Source organism: Sus scrofa, chromosome 2, assembly GCF_000003025.6.
Source record: "Sus scrofa isolate TJ Tabasco breed Duroc chromosome 2, Sscrofa11.1, whole genome shotgun sequence".
Taxonomy (NCBI): domain Eukaryota; kingdom Metazoa; phylum Chordata; class Mammalia; order Artiodactyla; family Suidae; genus Sus; species Sus scrofa.
Window position 1 is genome coordinate 132823068 of NC_010444.4, and position 22467 is coordinate 132845534.

At 38.0% G+C, this 22467-nt stretch overlaps 1 long non-coding RNA gene across 2 annotated transcripts in view; it reads left to right on the forward strand.

Moving 5' to 3' along the window:
* LOC110259475 overlaps positions 1 to 22467 on the forward strand; it is a 407237-nt gene that overhangs the window by 1486 nt on the left and 383284 nt on the right. The window lies entirely within an intron of this gene.

Here is a 22467-nt window from a genome sequence, read left to right on the forward strand (position 1 = left end):
TTTGTCAGGGGTATCCTTGGACTGCAGCAAGAAAGCAGTGGTATCCTGTTGGCTAAGTCTTCACGATAGTATATCTAGAGGGCCTGAAAGAGAGTTGGCAAGAAGCATAAATATACACTGATTCATGAATAGTGGCCAGAGTTTGGATGGAATGGTCAGATAATTGGAAGGAACAGGATTTAAGGACCAGGAATAGTATTTAAGTTGGTTATAAGTATTGTCTTCTCAGAATGGGCCTGGAGTATATCTAAGATACATGTGTCCTATGTGAATATTCATGAAGAGCATCTGACCAGGCTTTCATAAGCAGGTGGACAGTGAGACATGCTGTAGGAATGTCATTGTGACTCTACCTCAGTGCTTGTTTGCGCGCGCAGTGTGTTAATGAGAAGAGTGGCCACAGTGGCAAAGATGGAAGTTACATGTATTCTAGACAACCTTGGCTTGCCTCACCAAAGTTCATCTGGCTAACTCCACTGCCAAGTCCCTCATGTGCTAACACCAGAGACCAACACTGACCCTCTTTCCTCTGGTTAGGGAGGGTAGGGTTGGGTTGGACAGCCAACCACGTTAACATGAAGGAGGCAGAAATTTCCTCTCATTGGAATAAATATTTATTCTAGATATAGATTGTCTTTCTTGGACATCCTGAATCCCTTATTTCCCATCATTGTATCCTTTATACATTACTTTTAACAAAGAAACTCTCTTACAGTGAAAAGAGAAAACAGTCCGATGCTTAAGGGATTCATTACAGGATGGTGCAGTGGTCAGTAAATTACTTCCACATGGCGCTGACTAGGTGACAACCACTTATAAATTTGAGGTACTATCCTCACATTCGCTAAGCTCTGAACCAATAACCAGAATCTAATTCTTATTTCCCCACATTCAGAATATAGCCACCAAGGACGTGGTACTTTTCATTATTTTCATTAATGACCCTCTTGTAAAGATTTGCTTTCAAGCTCGCTAGCTCTGCTTTTGGCAGATTGAGAATTTTTGGTTTCCAAGCGAGGCACACACTCACAAGGGCACAAAATAATGGTTCAGTTGACCTCGATGCTGAGGCTACCAGTTGATTATTGGGGCTCTTCCTGCCCTTGAAGTAATGAGAATAGAAGGGAGTTGGTAGACTGATTGTGGTGACTGACCAGAGAGTGAATGTGATTGATCTTATTATGCAGGAGGCATATCTGAAACCCAGGAGTGTCTCTGGGGTGCCTCTTAGACTTCTGCTTCAGATGAAAATATTCATGGAGTTCTCCTCATGGCTCAGTGGAAACAAATATGACTAGCATCCATGAGGATGCAGGTTTGATCCCTGGTCTCATTCACTGGGTCAAGGATCTGGTGTGACTATGGCTGTGGCGTAGGCCAGCAGCTACAGCTGTCATTCAGCCGTTAGCCTGGGAACCTCCATATGCCACTGGAGCAGCTCCCCCCCCCCAAAAAAAAGGAAAGAAAATTCATGGAGTTTCAAGCAAAACAGTAATAATTCTAATAAATGAAAACTGCCAAGGCTCAGCTGCCACAGGTAGAAACATTTGTATCACTCAACCCTACCCGCTGAGGAACATGAAAGTTGTAAATTCTAATTAGCACTTCAAGACCAGTTGAAGAAACAAATGTAACAAACCGATCGTGTTTATATTTGTTTGCGGGCTTGTTTTTGTTGTTATTTCTATATTTAATCAATTTCCCACTTTTTTTCCTCTTCCTTTCTATTTCATCCAAGTATGTTAGTAGTAGTTAAATTTATCATTTAACCTGAGTTTTCAGTATAATGGAGTAGCACTGTGACTCAATTTAGAAGACTAAAAAATACCCAGATATGGAACCGGTTGCTAATGTAATGAAGGATATGTTTGGGTATTTAACAACGTAGTGGACTTGGTGGATGAGTTTTATTCAAGGCAAAATGTTAAATAAGAAGACTGCCCTCTTAAATGATGAAGCATACAATCCGGAATAATGACATAACTTCCAAACATCTTCATTCACCAGCTTTCACATCTCAAAAACACATAAAGCAAAAGTGGTGGTAGAAATTCGCAGTAGTTGTAGATGAATTTAAATAAACTGTCAGTTCATGACTGATGAGGTAGACCAAATATGTAATATAATAAATGTATTATATGTATGAGTTCATGTAATATAATAAATCATGTGGTTGATCTAATCGATGTATTTCAAACACAAACAAAGAATATTTTTCTTTGTTTCGTCCCATGAAACTCTTAAAACAACCGGTTATACATTAGGCCACCAAGAAAACCTCAGTTAAGTTCAAAAAGGTAGCAGTCATATATATCATATCATATTGATAACCTAAATAACCTCAATATTCTTTCATTTCATATTCCTCTAACTTCCCTGTTTGTTTTAGCAAGCACTTTGCTGTTCAAATACTTAATAGAGAAATTAGAGAAAAAGAATGTAAATGCTTAGGAGGAAATTGCTTCTGGTTTCTGCAGTGGAAGGGCTAGAATCAAGTTGTTGGATATTTTCCCCCTAGGGAATAAAAATAATGCATTCCTCCTCTTACTTAAAACAAACAGAACCATTTACAAATCCTTCATTTTCTCTTAATAAGCCTTCAGATCAACTCAGGCTAGTATTAACAAGAGAACTTTCCCTGGGGAAAGATAATTTGGAAAAATTATTGCTTCATCCTATTTTGCTTCTAAATTATTTTATTCATTATCAACCAGGTATCATAATATCCTAGACTAAATTAAACAGACTTCAATTACAAAGATGGAGTGTCCGAGCTACTGAGTAGGATGAATCACATAAAAGAAAGAAGAGTCTACTTAGGTCCCCCGAATTTCAAAATATTTAAAAAGTTGTTGATCCTGCTCAACATTCTGGATGAACTAAGTGGACAGATGTTTCTGTGTATAGTTGGGTTTTCACAAAATGTATGTCCTTTATTCCTCTAAGCATCCTCTCCCTAGAAATGTATTTTTTCCTATGTTCTAGAAGTGTATTTTGTTTCTATGTAACAATATGCATTTGTTGATCCATTTAATTCTTATGTGTTCATATTAAGGTACTGCATAATCTTTTTACTCAAAAATAATGGAAGTGTAATATACAAAATTAACCAAGCATGAATGTGAACTGCTGTGCAAATCTGAGTATAATGAGCAGCTCAGGAAAAGTATCAAATGCCATAGGAATTTATTTTTTCAGCAGTATTTCATGAAGACCTAATCAGTGTCAGTACCATTCCAGATACTAGAGATAAAACAGTGGGCAAAACAAAATACCATGCCTGCATTGCCAGGTTGCATTGCAAGTATTTATTGATATGTCAGTCTTGAGTAAATTTTGAGTATGTTAGTTGCTCATGTCTTACTCATCTTTGTATCTCACTAGTGCAGCATTTGGCATGTAGGATTTACTCCTAAATAGTAAAATGTACATGTATATATATACATATACATATGTATAATATTACTAGAAACAAACGAGTAAATACAAATTTTCCTTCTAGCTCTAATTAAAACAAAACAAAACAAAACACTTCTAAACCTAATTATCTACCCTTAATTAAGATTAAAAAAAAAACAAAAACCCTCTACATTGGTTCCTCCCAGTTGTCATTATGGAGAGTTTATAGGTTTTATTTCCTTCAAAAAAAATTTTTTTTTTCTTTCTGTCTGTTGAGAACTGCACCCACGGCACATGGAAGTTCCCAGGCTAAGGGTCCAATTGGAGCTGTAGCTGCCGGCCTACACCACAGCCACAGCAATGCCAGATCCAAGCCGCGTCTGCAACCTACACCACAGCTCACAGTGACACCAGATCCTTAACCCACTGAGTGAGGCCAGGGATCGAACCTGCAACCTCATGGTTCCTAGTCAAATTTGTTTCCGCTGTGTGATGATGGGAACTCCTCCTCCAAAATTTTGAATGAGAGAACAAAGATTTTCCATTAAGCTTTTAATGAACTAAAAAGCAAAATTGCTTTAAAGGGGCAAAAAAGCAGCTTGGTATGCATAATTTAAAAAGAACTTGCTTGATCACAGATGTGTGTGTAATTATGTAAAATAGATAAAATATAAAAGTCAACCTGTAGCACATCGTATTAATAATTATAACTTTATTACTTATTACATGACAGTTATTCTAAATGCTATATATACTTTTTTGTTATTTAAATCTCAACACTGTTTTCATCTTTATGTGTAAGTAAATTTGGAAATACGTAGTAAGTACATGCTTTTCTATCAGAATCAACATAAAAATACTTATTTTCTGGATTGATTAAATACAGTATGAGAATTTGGAAAGCTAATCAAAGATCTGTTTCCCAACTTTTAACTAGACCCAGAGCGGTGAGTTTTAATGTCTAAAGAACACATAATCCTTGATTCAAGGAGTCCTGATGAGGAAAACAACTAAAATATTTGCAACCCATTTCATAAGGCTGACCAAAATCAGGCAAAGATGTAACGAAAAATAAAAACTGTCATTAAATTTTAGGTATAAAAGCAATTGCAAACACCCTTAATTCAAGCAAGTAAAATCATTACAAATTAGGAATAAGTGCATTTTATTTAGCAAGGCAAAGATGACACAAAGAAACAAGTAAATACAACTTCACAGCATTTAGAAATTTGCTGATGTAATTGATGACATCATCGATGTAAAATTTGATTTGTACACTGTGTGTTATTAACATACCCTTTGATTATCAGCATAGATTAATTAAAAACATAAAATACAATAAGTGTGGCGAATATTAGAGGGAACTTAATAGCCTTACCCATTTTGCATGGGTCACGTGCTCTCTAGTTCTCCACACTCCCCCTCTTCATTCCTGTTATTTATTTGGCGGCGAAACCAAATGTCAGTTGCCGTTTTTCACTGTACTTGTGCTCTTACTTTTTACATTGGAGTTAAGAGAAATATTTCTCTCTCAAAATTGGAAAATAAAAGTGAGAGGGCAATATATTTTTTGAAGAAAAAGAGTAGAGCATGTATTTCTTTTTCTAGTTGAAGGGGATGATGCCTGTTCAGTGTGAAAACCAAATGTGTCTGTGTAAGAAAAATACAAAGTAAGATGTTACTCTGAAACAATTATTTTGGTCAGAATTATGATAAATAATTGCAAATATTCATGATTAAAAAATCTTTAATGCCCAAGATAAAAGAAAAAAAGTTTAACAAGTTTTTTTTTTTTTTTTTTTTGTATGTGTGAAAAAAATAACAAGTACTACTGTGGAATGCAGTTGCATCTTAACTAAAACTATTCTCTGGCAGATAAGAGTATATATTGAATGTGGCAGAGACGATGAATCTGAGACCAGGAATAGTCATTTCTAATTTAATACTTAGCAGAAATGTACTTATCACATGTTAAACAGTTATCTGAGAATTTCCAGAGAAATCACATGAAAAAGTTTACATTGGCCATTTTTCTGCTGCAAGTGTTGAGAATAGAGATAGGAATAATTCTGCCTAGACAGCAGTATTTACCATGACAGATTCTTGTATGATCAAAAAATTTTGGACACGGTGCCCATAACAAGCACAGCATTAGGAACTAGCTTAATCTTTGTTTTGAAAAGCATCTTAGAAATTTTAACATAGACTGGTCAAAATGGATAAGAGTGCCTGCAGATGGTGCAGCTAAGGGATGTTTCTTCTAATCCTGGATCTGTTTATGGGACATAAATTCAGAGAGACAGCACTGTGCATTGTTGAATGAACATAAGTTCATTACAGCATTCCACAGCATACAATTGGGTTCAAAAGTTCAAAGTGAAAGCCTTCACATATCATATAGAATTCTATCAGCTGTAACAAATAGAAAATTCCAACTCAACTTGCCTTAAAAATAGGAAAATTAACAGTTTTGCATGAAGGAGGTTTAGAGAAAGGGAAAGATTTTGGATTGATGGCTTCAGCGTCTTGATGTGTCATTAAAGCCCATATGCTTCCTCAATGTAAGTTTTAAACTCAGGTTTTCACATGGAGCCTGATGGATGAGGTGCTGAACACATTTTTTTTTTTTTAAACGTTAATATCCAGTGGAAGATGGGAGACCTTTCCCAAAACCAATCACTGGAAAGAGGAATTATGTGAAGACCATTAAAGCCTGCCCTAGAATCTAGAAGTTGGGTCATTTTCCCCTGAAATACATTAACAGTCAGAAGAAGTTGATTTTTCTAGAAGAAAAAAAAAAAAATCCGGGTTCTATCAGGATGAAAGAGAAGGGAGAGAGAGATTAGGTAAGAACAGATACTGTTATCTGAGGTGTGTTCTCCTGGCTTAAAATGGAGACAGTTCAGTCTTGATTGATGAACTGCGAGCACACTGCGGTGGTTGGCTCTAGTAAACTGAGGTTAGGTGGTTTTCTTCTGAAGTGGTGCTGAATCCTTTTTTGGAAATTTTAAAGCAGTTGCAAATCAGCAAAACAGTGAGGAATAGATCAAAAATTTTTGGATGAACATTTTAACCGACTGAAATCCTTTGACAGTTTCTTAGCAAGGTCTTCAAAAGAATTTACAGCAGCCCACCAACGTATGCTTTCGTTTGCTCTTTCCTAGGGAAATGAGGACTCTGAGAACTTCATTAGACAGGGCAAAAACTGGTCTGCTTTCCTGAACAGAAGTTGGTTTTCAAAATGAAAGCAATGGCCTGGAGTTTCCGTAGTGGCTCATCAGAAACGAATCCGACTAGTAACCATGAGGTTGAGATCCCTGGCCCCGCTCAGTGGGTTAAGGATCCAGCGTTGCTGTGGTGTAGGTTGCAGACGCTGCTCAGATCCTGAGTTGCTCTGGCGTAGGCTGGCAGCTACAGTTCAGATTCGAGTCTGAGCCTGATAACTTCCATATGCCTATGCCGTGTGTGCACCCCTGAAAAGCAAAAAACAAAAAGAAAGTAACGGCCTGGGTTGCATTTCAAAAATTTGGGGGTTAAAAAATAATTAAAAAAAAATTCTTTGATTTCGAACTTTATGAAAATAAACCATTATTTTCCAGTTCACTTTTCTCTCCTGAGTTTGAAAGTGTGAATGAAGAAGTACTAATGGATGTCATTGAATTAGAGGACCACATAGTTCTGAAACAAAATAATATTAGAAACCATTTTTATGAACATCTTAGTTGGTTCGCTAAAAATACAAATCATTTTGCCAGATTTTATCCATGTTCATAAGTAACTATATCTGTGCACCATACCTTTCAACTAGTTAACTGCTTAAAAATAAGAACTGCTCCAAAAGATCAGAACTGAAATTACTGGTTTTTATATTTTAGAACCACGGAAATTTGTCAGGTTTCACATCACAAATCAAAACAGTAACATGTCATAAAGGTTTTAAGGATTAAATATTACTCTAATTAAACTGTAATGTCCAGTATTACTCATGTTTTATTTTGCAGAATGCTTACAACCGTGATTATATTTCTCTAGCAGTTGGATTTTTTTAAACAGATACTCTGCTTTTTGTGTTTCAGTTACTGCCTGTAGACATTTAATTTGCTGTTTTGGGTCCGAATGAGTTGTTTTATCTTAAACCTCCCTGAGAATTGAACTAAGGACTGGGAAATGGTGCTGCCTTGACCCTGGGAAGACTGCTTTCTTAATCCCAGGGCTGTGTTGAGGCTGTTTCTTTGGCGATTTCGTTTTCTGATGGCGCTATCTTCGGATTGTTCTAGGGGTTATCAAATGTAATGATGACTTCTCAGTTTTTTTGCCTGGCCATGGAGCGCCCGGGTCCTGTGTGTTTGTGAGGGTGTTTTTTTCAAACATCAGAACTGGTAGACTGAGTTAAAAGATTGCTCTGCCTAAAGTGGGGGGGCCTCATTCAGTCTGTTGAAGAGGTTATTTTCTTCTGACTGCTTCCAGCAGGGCCATTGGTGTTTTCCCTGCCTTCAGACTTGAACTGAAACGTCAGTTCTTCCTAGGTCTTGAGACCGCTTTTCGCGTTGCATAGACCATTGGCTGTCCTGGTTCTCAAGCCTTCCTTTAGACTGGGTAGAACTAAACCTTCAGCTCTCTCGAGTCTCCCATGCACATCTGGGACTTGCCAGCCTCTGTAATCACATGAGCCAATACCGTCTAATTTCTCTATCTCTCAGAAAACATATGTTCCTAGATAGATAGATAGATACATAGAGGGTGAGAGACAGGTATATATGAAGAGATTGATTAGAAGGGATTGGTTTGTGCAGTTATAGGACTGCCTTTGGCAAGCTAAGAAACAAGGGAAGTCACTCGTTTAGTCCTAGTCCAGGTCTGAAGGAAGGCCTGGGAAATCAGAAGAGCTGAGGGTTTAGTCCAACATGAAAGCCAGCAGACTGGAGACCCAGGAAGAACCCATGTTGCAGTTTGAAGATAGATGAATTAGGTATATTATTGATTCTGTTTCTCTGGAGAACCCTGACTCCTACACTAGGCACCATTTTTTTTTTCTTGTCCTCTTGCTTCCAGGAAAAATTACACTAGGAAAGGCTTGGTTTCGTGCTTCTCTGGGCCTTAGCTGGACTCAACATTTCTGTATAGTTTCTTAGGGCATTACTTCTCAAGCTTGGGGACTTTGTTAAGATTCAGTTCTAGTACAATGTCTGGAGTAAGGTGTGAATCGGCATTGCTAACAAGCTCTTGGCTGATACCAGTGCTGCCAATCCCAGGACCATTGTTAGAACAGTAAGGTGTATGAGGATTGCATTTTCACAAACATTTGTCTTACCCCTCAACTTTGGCTATGTTTTAAGGCTCCGTCTGTAGTCTTTGTCTACAGATTGGCATCTTGACATTTCAACACACAAGTTAGCTTAAACAAGACCTTATCTTTCAGAGCCATCTATTACCACCTAAAGACAGCTTAGAAAAACAGTGAGGGTGAGGCCTTCTTAGGAAATCATACCATACTCATAGAACAACAGTCGTATCTTTGAAGAAAATTATCAGAACTGATTTCCCACAATGTTCCCACAAACATTGTGACTTCTCTGATAGAATGAAGTTAGATATGAGACATTTTTCATTTGTACCCTTCATTTTATATTTATTTACTATCCTGTGGCATAATGAAATGAACAGAGGCTTCAGAGTAGACATAACTTTGGGAAATAACTTCTTTGGATTTCAATTGATTATCTGTCAAGTGAAATATAACACCCTAGTACCCCACCAGCCCTCTTTTATTTGGAGCCCTTACTAAAACTATAAATTTGCATAGCAGAGGCAATCGATTATAGAAAACTTTGGGTATTTTTATTTCTTTGTGGTATTGCCAAATTTGTGTAAGTAAGATTCAGAGAGGGAGTCTTAAGACTGACTTTTTTACACTACAGAAGAGTTCCTTAATTCTCATTTTGCTTATCCCTTCACCCTCTTAAACAACACTTTAATCACCTATTTCCATATGAAGGGAAATACAGGAAGAAGTAAGGTAGAAGAAGCCTTACCAGAAGATGTTGCTATTTGTGCTTTTGTCCTGGAAACTCTTCTCTGGTTTCTTCGGAGTGAGATCACAGCCCTTCATCATTTCTATGATCTGCCTATAAACTCTGAAAAAACCCGCCTGTCTTGGTGCCCTGAGTCAAACCATGACATCTATTTCAATATTACTTAGCATAATTAATACTATTTGGAGTTCTTGTCATGGCTCAGAAGTTAAGGACTAGCATCCATGAGGATGCGGGTTAAATCCCTGGCCTTGCTCAGTGGGTTGAGGATCTGGCACTGCCATCAGCTGTGGTGTAGATGGCAGATGCAACTTGGATCCCACATGGCTGTGGCTGTTGTGAAAGCTGGTGGCTGCAGCTCTGATTGGATCCCTGGCCTGGGAACCTCCATATGCCACAGGTTCAGCCCTAAAAAGACATAAAAATCAATAAAGTTTAAATATTATTTAACTCAATAGTGGCTCTCTTGAATTTTAAGTATATAAAAATGATGTTATTTGTGGGGAAAAGAAATTAAGGGAACAGACTTCTTTTTTGTCTTTTTGCCATTACTTGGGCCGCTTCCGAGGCATAAGGAGGTTCCCAGGCTATGGGTCTAATCAGAGCTGTAGCCGCCGGCCTGTGCCACAGCCACAGCAACCCGGGATCCAAGCCACATCTTCGACCTACACCACAGCTCACGGCAGCGCAGGATCCTTAACCCACTGAGCAAGGCCAGGGATTTAACCCGCAACCTCATGGTTCCTAGTCAGATTCATTAACCACTGCGCCACAACGGGAACTCCAGAACAGACATAGTTATGCAATGACATGATGTGATTTTTCCCTCTAGCTACCAAATCCTAATTATATGTATAATTTATTTACATAGAAGTATGTGTTATAAAGATGCTCTGCTGCCTTTCCCTGTGTCTTTCTAGAAAGTAGAACTGGAGATAAAAATTATGTTGGCAGTAGTTTGGGAGGAAAGTACAAGCCTTCGAGCATTGAGAGTGAGGGAGAATGGAAAGAAGGCAAGAGATACAGTGGGATACATACAGCAAGTCAATAGGCAGACTTGTTTGCTTGGCCAAGTACGGGGCACCCCGGAAGGAAGGCAAAAGGAATTGAACTTGGAGTAATGTATAGGAGAGAGAAAAAAGAGCCTGTTTTATCTGACTGGCTCCTTCCTGTTTCCTCAGTGGTCACTGCTTATACTCAGGGGACTAAAGATGCTGGGTTGCATCATCTGGCCTTTCAGCAACCGCTCAGATAACGAGGTCCCACACTCTGCAGTGGTTAATCCAAATTTGAAAATAGCAGGATTACCTCGTGCAACATTGACCAAGAGAAAGAAAGAGGCAGTTGCAGGAAACCTCTGAGAACTCTGTATTAGCATATCCAGGTATTACAGACTCTGCTGTGCATAGTATGTGTATAGCAGTTTAGTGACGTATCTAGAGTTTTAATTAAATCAGACGTTTAAACAATAAATCTCAATGCCTTCTGCTTATCCATCCTTGAAGAAATATCTCTATTGGCACAAATGCTTTGATAGAATAGCTACAAGATTTCTGGGATAATCTTACTTAAGATGTGGTTCTGCAAAGAAGCGTAAAAATATACTTTTGGTTAGCACTATATGGCAAATAAAAGTATTTTTTAAGTACTTTAAGAATGCTCTTGCAAAGAGGCGTAAAAATAGACTTTGGGTTAGCACCGTGTGGCAGATAAAAGTATTTTTTAAATGCTTTAAATAAGAATGCTGAAAGTTTTTTTAAAAAAAATTGAACTAGTTATTGTCTGGGTTAATACTCTGTAGAAGTTTTGCAGCTCATGGTAGGTAGTGAAGAATGCAAATGCTGACCTCCAGGTTTTCTTTGATAAGTAAATGACCAAACTGAATGACAGAAAAGCCCACACTGATGATGTATTCAATCTGTCTCAAGCCTGTGTCATTTTACTATCTCTAAGACACCCGTCTGCCTGTAATTTTTGTGTGCTCTGAGTTCTTAATGTGCTGGCTTCACAGTTTTACAAGCACATTCGTTTGTGATTTCAGAGGAAAGTTAGGATTTCAGTGTTAGATTTTCATTGTGCTTCTGTAGCATTTCAGGCTATGATTCCAAGTCCACAAGAGATCTCTGAGAAAAAAAAAAAATGATATAACATAGTGAGATAGACAGCAAGCGTCTATTACCTGATTATAGAATGGGGCACTATTTTCAAAGCACAAGTCAGAATTTTTTGAAAAAAACCTGTGAAGCAGAGACATGAACTTCTATAAAATATATGGAATTAGAAACACGGGTAGCACTGTCACATGTACCAGCTGGGAGAATATTTCTGCCAACTTTGGAATTTGCTTTAAAAATGAATAGTTCTAACTTTAGGGAAAAACTCAACTGTTTGAATGCAGCGTTCATCCTGGGTCGCATCTGCCAGCATGGCAGACGAGGAGACGAGGTTATCTGTGAGGAAATTTTCACAACAGAAGCATATACTTTTAAAGAGAAGGAAGATCTGAAATGTGAAGGACCTGGGGAGAAATGGCATGTGCATGAGGTAGGGCATAATTACGATGTACAGTGTTTTAAGAGTTGTGTATTATTCTAGAGAGGGGTTAATCAGTTATTCAATATTGGAATCTTCGAAGGCAAAGTTCCAGGTGGAAAGCCAAGAGGAATGTAGGATACACATTTCTAAAATAAGAAAAAGAAAAAATAGAAGCAATCATACGAACAAATAGGACAATCAGAAAAAAATTAGGTAATAAGTTTAAATAGATTAACATCCACGGTGAAAAATGAATGATAAATAAATCAGAAAAAGGAAGAGCAGACGCTGATTAGAGTTTAGACATAGAACTAGGAGAACATCATTTACAACAGGCATGTGAACAAAAAACCTAGAGCATCTCTCCCCCCACAGTTCTCCTGGTGTTAGGTTGTAACCTGCTGCAGTTGCTGACTCTCAGGAGAAACTAAGACGATAACGGGCTGAGCGTATTCTGTGCTTTGGACAAGCAGCCCCCTGGTTATAATTGTCTCTCAGGAGAATTTCAACGACCTCCGATTCTTGAATCGTCCACTACACAAAAATACTAAAATCGTTAACTTGGACTGAGTGATTTAATAGACTTTGTAGCCCGAAGAACCATGTCATTTTTGGCAGAACGCTAACTGTTTTATTTAAACAGGTAGAAACTGATACATTTTTTTTTAAAAGCAAGTGATGCTGCTCTCTTCATTTTGTGTATGGGATGCAGATGTCCTTGCCAGTTATTGTCTTGTCTCAGGAACCAGTGATTGATATATTAGGAAATGGTTTGACAGTAGCCTAGAGTGGAGCCTGTGAAATTGAATTGCCCCTGTAATTTTCTTTTCTTATTCTTTTACTATGTGGTTTCTCGGAGATGGTAAGGAGAGAAACATTACCGATTTCTACGATTCAGTGATTAAGGAAATTTAAAGTGAGTCTGTTGTAAAGCGTTAAAACTAAAGTATCTCCAAGATTGAGGTTAATAAGAAAAATGACCAAACATGTTGACGCTTAATACAGTAAAATAAATGTTGTAAATATTTTCATTTCATTTTAACCACATGTACCCTTCACATAGGCGTATTTGCAAAAATATTTCTGTTTCACGAGAAAGCAGTAAATATGAGTATCAGATCAAACATAATCTGATTGGATGTAAAAAATGATAAGCTGACAAAAATAAAAAATCAATTAGACAAATTAAAACTACTTTTCCAAGAATTCCCTTCCACCTATGGCTTTGAATAAGGGTTGGCTACAGGAGAAATAGGGAGATCTAGAGGGCAGAAATGAATCAGCTGCCCATAGCTCCTATAGTCATTGTCAGGTACCAGGTGCCACTGTGTCTAGTGCAGGTCGCTCTTGGTGTCTCTGCTTGTCTTGTTGGCTTGACACAACCAGTGAAAGCACTAAATGTGGCCAAACTTCCTTTGGCAAGAGACCTAGTCCTCCTTCCCCCACCATCAGAGGACTTTAAGCTCCCTTTACCTCCTTCCCTGATGATTGTTTGCTTCCAAGGAATGGCTGGTCTTCCTAAGGACTTAACTCCAACACTTCTCAATCTTTTCAGACCTATAACCCAGGCATAAGTCCCAAAGGGCCCCAGAGGGTAGGGTCAAAAGTATAATCTGTGAGGAGGCCCAAACCACAGCACAATGCCAAGATTTTGTTACATCTATATTAATACAGAGCTGAGGGACATATCTGGGGGTGGATATCAAGCAGTACTGAATCAGGGTAGAAAGAATAGAAACTTGGATTTGGCTGAATATATTAAAGTGGATGCACTAAGCAGCGACTCTGGATCCATTTTGTTAACTTGGGCAGCTTGGAGTAGCCCTAACAATTTCCTTTGTTGGTTGACTGAAACTTAGACCCAACATTGGTCCATACTGGAAAAAGAGTTGAATTGGGCCCAAATCTTTTGTGTAACAAGAAGCAGCTATCTAAAGGTGTAAGGGTATCAGAATTCTAAACTGGATTCAACATACAAATTATAAACCCAACTCCTAACTCTTTCTTCCAGAAGGGTCCAGAGAACAGTTCTTTCACCAAGGTCATGAAAATAAGCATCAGCATGCTTGAAGGTCTCTGTCATAGCTGTCGTTGGTAGGTGATAAATGACAGTGGGAACTGCCATTATCAAACTCAAGACATGATTTCAGCATGTCCCTTCTGGGATAGGTTCCCAGAGTACAGGAAGCCAAGGGGTGGCACAGAATAGCCAGAAACAAGTTGGATGTAGTGACCATTTAATAGGCAGCAGAGTGGGAGTAAAGTATAGTGGTCTGATGCCCAGAGATTGCTGGTGTTGGCAAGTTGATCCAGCTCTTCTAGAACTGAAATATATGAAGCAACCCATGAAAGTATTACTTAACTTGAACATCTGGACAGTTTCTGGTTTGGTAAACAAAAGTCTGAATTTGATGCCTTCATCCAATCCCAGAATTTAGGCCATTCTGACTACCCTGACCTTTGAATGGAAGACTGGGTTTCCTTGAGGAAGGTCCTTGGTATGTGGCCAAGAATGTACACTGTTAACATTTATTTTGACTGAAAAGACAGGATTTGACTCTGCCCTTGTGCAACTCAGCCTCAACTTACCTTAAACTAAACCCTGATGGGCATTGTCTTTGTATAAGTGTTGATATTTTGTTCATCACTGATTTTTGCCCTGACTAACCTGATTTTTAAAATAGTTCATGCAAATATCATTTATCTTAATGACTGGGTTTTTTGTCACCCCCTAACATTTTGTACCAGAATGTAGTGTCTCACCCACTTCCAGAATTTATCCAGCTCCTTGCAGATTTCTTCCAGCTTCTCTGATTCTGGGACAGACACAAGCACAGTTCTGGAATGAATGGTACTCATTTCTTCTGAAGATTTCTCTCATGGTGAAGGTTGGAGGTGGTGAGAAATAGACATTGGTATGGGTTTGAATTTATCCTCACACTGCCCTGCTTTGTGTTGTGCTTTGCAGCCCAACTTATGGTCCTGCTGACTGACAGTAAATTCATGCCCACCACCAGATGTAGAAGTGACAGCTTTTTGTAGATTTCTGCACCAGATGCTACAGTTGTGTATGATCAGATCCCTGTAGTAAACCCTTTATTATATATAGCTCATAGCAGTTCTATGCTTGAACCCTAACTAGAGTACCCTCAGAGTACCTGGTTGCTTTTTCTTTAGATTTTTTTTCCCCTTAGAGGTTCTTCGGTACTCTCTGAACAGAGAATTTTTTGATTCCACTGTGATAACTTGCCAGAAATGTACAGACATGTTTGAATTTCAGCAGCATATATTGCTTGAGTTATTTGCCAGCAGAATTTTTAGCTCCCATTTATGTAAGCATCTGTCACATCCTCTCTGCTCAACAGATGTGACTAGACATATCTGGCTTTCTATTTCTCAAGCTGTAAACCCTAATATTTTATAGTTCTTTGAAATGAAACCACAATTAATAGATAACCTAAGATATGTCCTTCAGAGGTACTCAGTAAATAGTCTCTCCTATGTGTTTCTCCACCAAGGAGTTGAAAGTTATTTTTTAATATTTACATAGAACCATACTTCTCACCAAGCATCCTTTTTTCTAGGTGAATGATCTACTCCTAAAAAAAAAAAAAAAAGATTTTTTAGACTTGCCGTCTGTATTAACTTGCTAGGCTTGTTTTACACAGTGCTGCAAACTGAGTGGCCTAAGACGAGAAATCTACTATCTTGAAGTTCTAGAGGCTGCAGGTCCACAATCAAGGTGTTGGCAGGGCCATCCTCTCTCTGAAAACTTAGGGGAATCCATCCTTGTCTCTAGGTAGTTCCTGGTGGCTTGCCACGCTTGGTTAAAGCTGTATAGGTCCAATTTCTGCCTTCAGCATCATATGGTCTTCTTCGTGTGTGTGTATGTTTGTGTGTCTGTGTCTGTCTGTCTTGATATAGCTATCTTTTTATAAGGACACCAGTCATACCGGATCAGGGGCCCACCCTTCTCCAGTGTGAACTCATGTTGCTTAATTGCTGCCCTCACTACCCCATCTGCAAATAAGGTCCCGTTCTGAAATACTGAGGGACCTCAACCTATCTTTTAGGGGGAGGGGTTCATCTAAGCCCTTGATGCCATCATGGTCAGCCTCCTAGGTCTTACCTTGCCATTGTCTTTAAAATGTTGTGCTAAATATCAAAATAGTCTTAAGTTTTTTTTTTTTTTTTTTTTTTTTTTACAGAAATCTAAAACCATCTTTATTTTCTTTTTTTTTTTTTATTTTCCCACTGTACAGCAAGGGGGTCAGGTTATCCTTATATGTATACATTGCAATTACAGTTTTTCCCCCCACCCTTTCTTCTGTTGCAACATGAGTATCTAGACATAGTTCTAAAATACTCTTAAGTTTTAATCAGATCAGAATATAGTGGGATTATTACTTTATTCTGCTATTCCCTTCATTATTTCGTTTATCTGACAAATATTCAGTGAGCTTCTATTCCATTTCTCACATGGTGCTTGTGCTCCACAGTGGGAAAGAGACAAAGTTGCCATCTTCCTGGAGTATGCATTTTAATTATGGGAGGTTGACAATCAGCACATAGACTTACACTAGAATTTCAATGATCTCTATGTGCTAAGAAGAAAAATAGAGCAGGGCAATTGAAAAGAAGTGATGGGGATGTTATTTGAGAAAAGAATGTTTTTGAGAAAGCAAGAAAAAAGGCTCTGAGGTAAGAGTGTGGTGCATATGGGGAATTGCAGGTGCAACAGGGAGGCCATATTGGCTGGAGGACAAGAAGGAATGATATGAAAGGAAGACAGAAATGTAATCATAGCCTAGGAGGCTAGATTGTGGACTTCTATCCTAGATGTGAATTTAGTTGAAGAATTTTAAGCATCTGATAAAACGTATTTTAAAGAGTTATTCTGGTTCTGTATTGAGATCGGGAGGTTGTAGAACAATAGAGAAAGCTGAGATAGTTGTTCGGGAGCCTCTTACAGTAGCACAGGTGAGAGATAATGGTACTTGGACTCATGTGACAGTCATAGTGGTGATAAAGAGGTTAGAGTGGCATGCATTTTGAAGACATAGGCCCTCAGAATTTGCTGATGGATTGAAGAGTAAGTGAGGGTAAAAGGTGAGTATTTGATAGAGCTCTGGTATTTAGATGTTTAGAAGAAAAAGAGGGCTCTTTGGAAGATATTGAGAAGTGGCCCTTGAAGCAAAATTAAACCAACAGTGAGATCCAAAATCCAAATAAAGAAGGTGTATTAAAAAGAAGAATGTGGTCAAAGGGGCAAATGCTACTGTTCGATCCGGTAGCTTGAGGACAGAGAATTGACCATTGGAGGTCATTGCTGATGTGGCATGAACAGTTTCTGGAATTTCAAGAGAAAGTGTGAGCTAAGGTAAAATTGTGAATGAAGACAATCCTTATGATAATCACTACTGCAACCCAAATCATTACTGAAACACATTCCCACCAGTTTCATTTCCACTGGTTAACTCCTTTCCAATTTTCTCACCAGCTGTTTCTGAAGCTTTCCAGATGGCTAATGGGCAGGTTCCCAGAAGCAATTTCCTAAATGATTGTCCACTCAGCCTCCTTATCTGTTCTCTGCTCACTAGTTATAAATACTAGTTTTCATAAAACTAGCTGAAACAGAGAATTTTACAAAAATATTTTATATGAATTTCATAAAACTAGAAAACTAAATTCACTTTAGTTTTATAATTTTTAAATTGAGGTATACTCGATGTACAGTATTCTGTAAGGTTTCAGATGTACAACATAGTGATTCACAATTTTTTAAAATTACATTCCATTTAGAGTTATTATAAAATATTGGCTGAATTCCTTGCGTTGTACTATATATCCTTGTAGCTTATTTACTTTATACATAATAGTTTGTACCTCTTTATCCTCTACCCCTTTTTTGCCCGACCCTTTCCATCTCCCCACTGGTAACCACTAATTTATTCTCTGAATCTGTGAATTTATTTATTTTTGTTATATTCGCTGTTTTGTTGTATTTTTTACATTCCACATATACGTGACATTATATGGTATTTATCCTTTTCTGATTTATTGCTGTTAGCATAATATACTCCAAGTCCATCCATGTTGCTGCAAATGGCAAATTTTCATTCTTTTTTATGGCTGAGTAGTATTCCATTGTGTGTATATGTGTGTGTGTGTGTGTGTGTATAGCACATCTTCCTTATCCATTCATCTGTTGATGGACACTTAGCTTAAAACATATCTTGGCTATTGTAAATAGCACTGGTATGAACTTGGGGTGAATGTATCTTTTCAAATTAATGTTTTTGTTTTTTTTTCCCCGATATATACCTGGGAGAGGAAATGTTGGGTCATATAGTAGCTCTATTTTTATTTTTTGGAGGAACGTCATGTTTTCCATAGTGGCTGGACCAGTTTGCATCCCACCAACAGTGTACTAGGGTTCCATTGACTCCACATCCTCACCAACATTGGTTATTTGTGTTCTTTTTGTTGATAGACCTTCTCAAAGGTGTGAGGTGATATCTCATTGTTTTGATTTACATTTCTCTGATGACTAGCAATATTAACCATCTTTTCATGTGCCTCTTGGCCATCTGCTTTGGAAAAATGTCTCTTCAGGTATTCTGCCCATTTTTTAAGTCAGGTTTTTTGGGTTTTTTGATGTTGAATCACTAGAGCTGTTTATATATTTCAGATATTAACTCCTTATTGGCATCATTTGCAAATATTTTCTCCCATTTAGCAGGTTGTCTTCATGATGTTGATAATTAACTTTGCTCTGCAAAAGCTTTTAAGTTTAATTAGGTCCCATTTGTTTATTTTTGCTTTTATTTCTTTTGCTTTAGAAGATAAAACCAAAAATATATTGCTGTGATTTATGTTAAAGTGTTCTGTCTGTTATCTTCTAGGATTTTTATGGTTTCAGGTCTTAGATACACGTTTTTAATCCATTTTGTTCATTTTGAGGGTTTTGGTTTCCTTTCTTTCTTTCTTTCTTTTTTTTTTTTTTTTGGGCTATGCCCACAGCATGTAGAAGTTCCCAGGCCAGGGAATAAACCCATGCCACAGAAGTGACCCAAGCCTCATCAGTGACAACACTGGATCCTTAACCCACTGAGCCACCAAGGAGCTCCCATTTTTATTTTTATGTATGGTGTTAGAGAATGTTCTGGTTTCATTCTTGTAGCTGTCCAGTTTTCTCAGTACCATTCATTGAATAGACTGTCTTTTCTCCATTTTGTATTCTTAAGTCCTTTGTTGTATATTAATTAACTGTAAGTATGTAGGTTTATTTCTGGGCTTCCCATCCTGTTCCATTGACCTATATTTCTGGGATGTTTTTCTGCAGTATCATAACTGTTTTGATTACTGTGGCTTTGTGGTGTATTCTGAAGTCAGGGATTGAGATTCCTCCAGTTCTGTTCTTCTTTCTCAAGATTGTTTTGACTATTCTTTTGTGTTGCTATACAAATGGTAAAATTATTTGTTCTAGTTCTGTGAAAAATGCCATTGGAATTTTGATAGGGATTGCATCGAATCTCTAAATTGCCTTGGGTGGTATGGTTGCTTTAACAGTATTAATTATTTTATTCCCTGAGCACAGTATGTCTTTACAACTCTTTATGTCATCTTCAATTTCTTTCATTAGTGTCTTAAAGTTTTCTTAGTACAGGTCTTTTACCTCCTTAGGTAGGTTTATTCCTAGGCATTTTATTCTTTTTGCTGTGATGGTAAATGGTATTGTTTCCCCAATTTATCTTTCTGATGGTTTGTTGTTAGTGTATAGAAATACAATGGATTTCTGTATATTAATTTTGTATCCTGCAGCTTTACTGAATTCATTGATGAACTCCAGTAGTTTTTTGGTGGCATCTTTAGGATTTTCTATGTAGAATATCATATTCTCTTAATGCCAACATTTAAAGGCATGCCTACTACATTTTCTTAGTTAAAGCTTGTCATTATAGTCAGTTGAAATTTTGTGTACGTCAGAAAACCACATTTCTCTATTGGTCTGGAAGACTCAGAAATTTTTACAAATGCTTTGATAAATCAAGATAAAGTATTTCAAAAGGGAGTTCCCATTATGGCTCAGCAGTAATGAACTCACCTGGTATCCATGAGGATGCAGGTTCGATCCCTGGCCTTGCTCAGTGGGTTTAGGATTCGGCATTGCCGTGAGCTGTGGTGTAGATTGCAGGTATAGCTGTAATCTGGCATGGCTGTGGCTGTGGCATAGGCTGACAGCTACAGCTCTGATTCAAACCCCAGCCTGGGAACTTCCATTAGCCACAGCTGTGCCCGCCCCCAAAAAAACTTCTTCTGACTTAGATACTCTAGCCATAGTTAATCCATGGTGGTGTTTAAAGAGACTTGGAACCATTCTGTTATTTATTTCTAGAGGGCTCATTGAGATCAACAATTAACACTTTGGTCTGAAGTTTTATGAATTACCTGTGAAGTTTTATGCATTATTTCTCATCCTAATTTAGAAACTTCTGACAAGTTTTTCCAAACTTCTTTTTTCCATTAGTGTTTCTTTTCTTTCTTCTACAACAAACTAAACTCCTCTAATTTATCTATACCAGAACTTCTCAACCTTGGCATTACTGACATTTTGCTCTGGGTAATTCTTGTGGGATGCTGTCCTGTGTATTGTAGTATATTTAGCAGCAAACCTGACCTCTACCCACTAAAATCCTATAGTTCTGTCCAGTAGTAACAGCCCAAAATATCTCCAAACATGACCAAATGTCCCTTGGGAGAGCAAAATCGCCCCTCACTGCGATCTGCTAATCTAACCTTATCCTAGTTATTAAACTCAGTTTCTCACTGGGTAGTCTCACTTTTCTGTTAATATGCTACATGCGTTCCAAACTTAGTTCAGGTGGTTCCTTTCTCTATCTTGGAAGTTTTTCTTCTCTTACCTTCCATATGTGTGAATGCTTTTCATCTTTTCTTCTGATTAAATAATGGCACTGATTTCATAAAAACATTTTATGGCCCTTACTTATGAATGCAGTTCTTTCACCATCAGCAGTGAATTAATAGATTTTAAAACAGTTCATTTTGCTTCACCACCTTCAATAAATCTGTCTCTTCAGTTAATCATTCAGGCCAGTGACTCAGTTTCTACCATTATGTGTGCTTTAAAAAAATACTCAATGATTTTTTTTTTCTTGGCTAGTGATTCTTATATACATCAGTGAAGTCTTTTATTGGTAACCTGAATTACTTCAGAGCCATCAAAATGATTATTCTTCACAATATTTCTGCCTGCTTTTATATATTATCCTGTCTGCATTACATTTTTTTTAATTAAGTTTAAAATGTAGGTTTTTAACAAAACTGTCTGGCCTTTTCTCTAAATTTATTTCATATGGTCACAGTAGGACTCTGTGCTGAAGGTTAAAATATGATAAAGGAATTAAAAATCTTCTGTACCAGATACTTTCCCTGGGATATACCAGGTTTCGTGTACATTTAATATGCTTAACTCTTGATGGCTTTTTTCTCTCCAGTTTGAAATAAGTCCTGGAGTTCCCGTCGTGGCTCAGTGGAAATGAATCCAACTAGGAACCATGAGGTTGCAGGTTCGAACCCTGGCCTCACTCAGTGGGCTAAGGATCTGGTGTTGCTGTGAGCTGTGGTGTAGGTCACAGACATGGCTTGGATCCTGCGTTGCTGTGGCTGTGGTGTAGGCTGGCAGGTGAAGCTCTGGTTCCACCCGTAGCCTGGGAACCTCCATGTGCTGTGAGTGCAGCCTTATAAAGCAAAAGTAAAATAAAATAAGTCCTAAGCAAACAAACAAAAACGACGTTTTTGTTATCCTATACTTTACCCTCAACTTTCCTGCACCCATAAACCTTTACTGAAAGACAGTCTAGGGAGTTCCCATCATGGCTCAGTGTTAAAGAACCCAGCTAGTTTGCATGAGGATGAAGGTTCAATCCCTGGCCTCGCTCAGTGGGTTAAGGATCCCATGTTGCCGAGAGGTGTGGTATAGGTCACAGACGCAGCTCTTGGATCCTGCATTGCTGTGTCTGTGATGTAGGCTGGAAGATGCAGCTCCGAGTAGACCCCTAGCCTGGGAATTTCCATATGCCATGGGTGCAGCCCTAAAAAGACAAAGACCAAAAAAAAAAAAAAAAAAGGCCTAACACCCCCCGACCCCACAACCAGAGAAGCACATTATATTGAAACTGACTTTACCGTGTTAGCAGAGACCTCATAATTGATAAATCTAGAGGCTTGATTTAAGTTCTTGAATAATATAATGGGATATGTAAATCATGATCTTTTTTCTTAATATTCCCTTTTTTTTTTTTTTTCTCTTGAGTCCACATGGTCAAGTTCAGCAGAATGGCCTACCTTAATAATTAGTTAAGGGGGGGCTCTTCCCTCTCTTTTGGAACAGAATCTCAGAGCTTAATTCAAGAAACTTAGAAAAGGACCTTTGCTCTTCCACTACCATTGACACTTGTCATGTCCACACTGTTTCTCA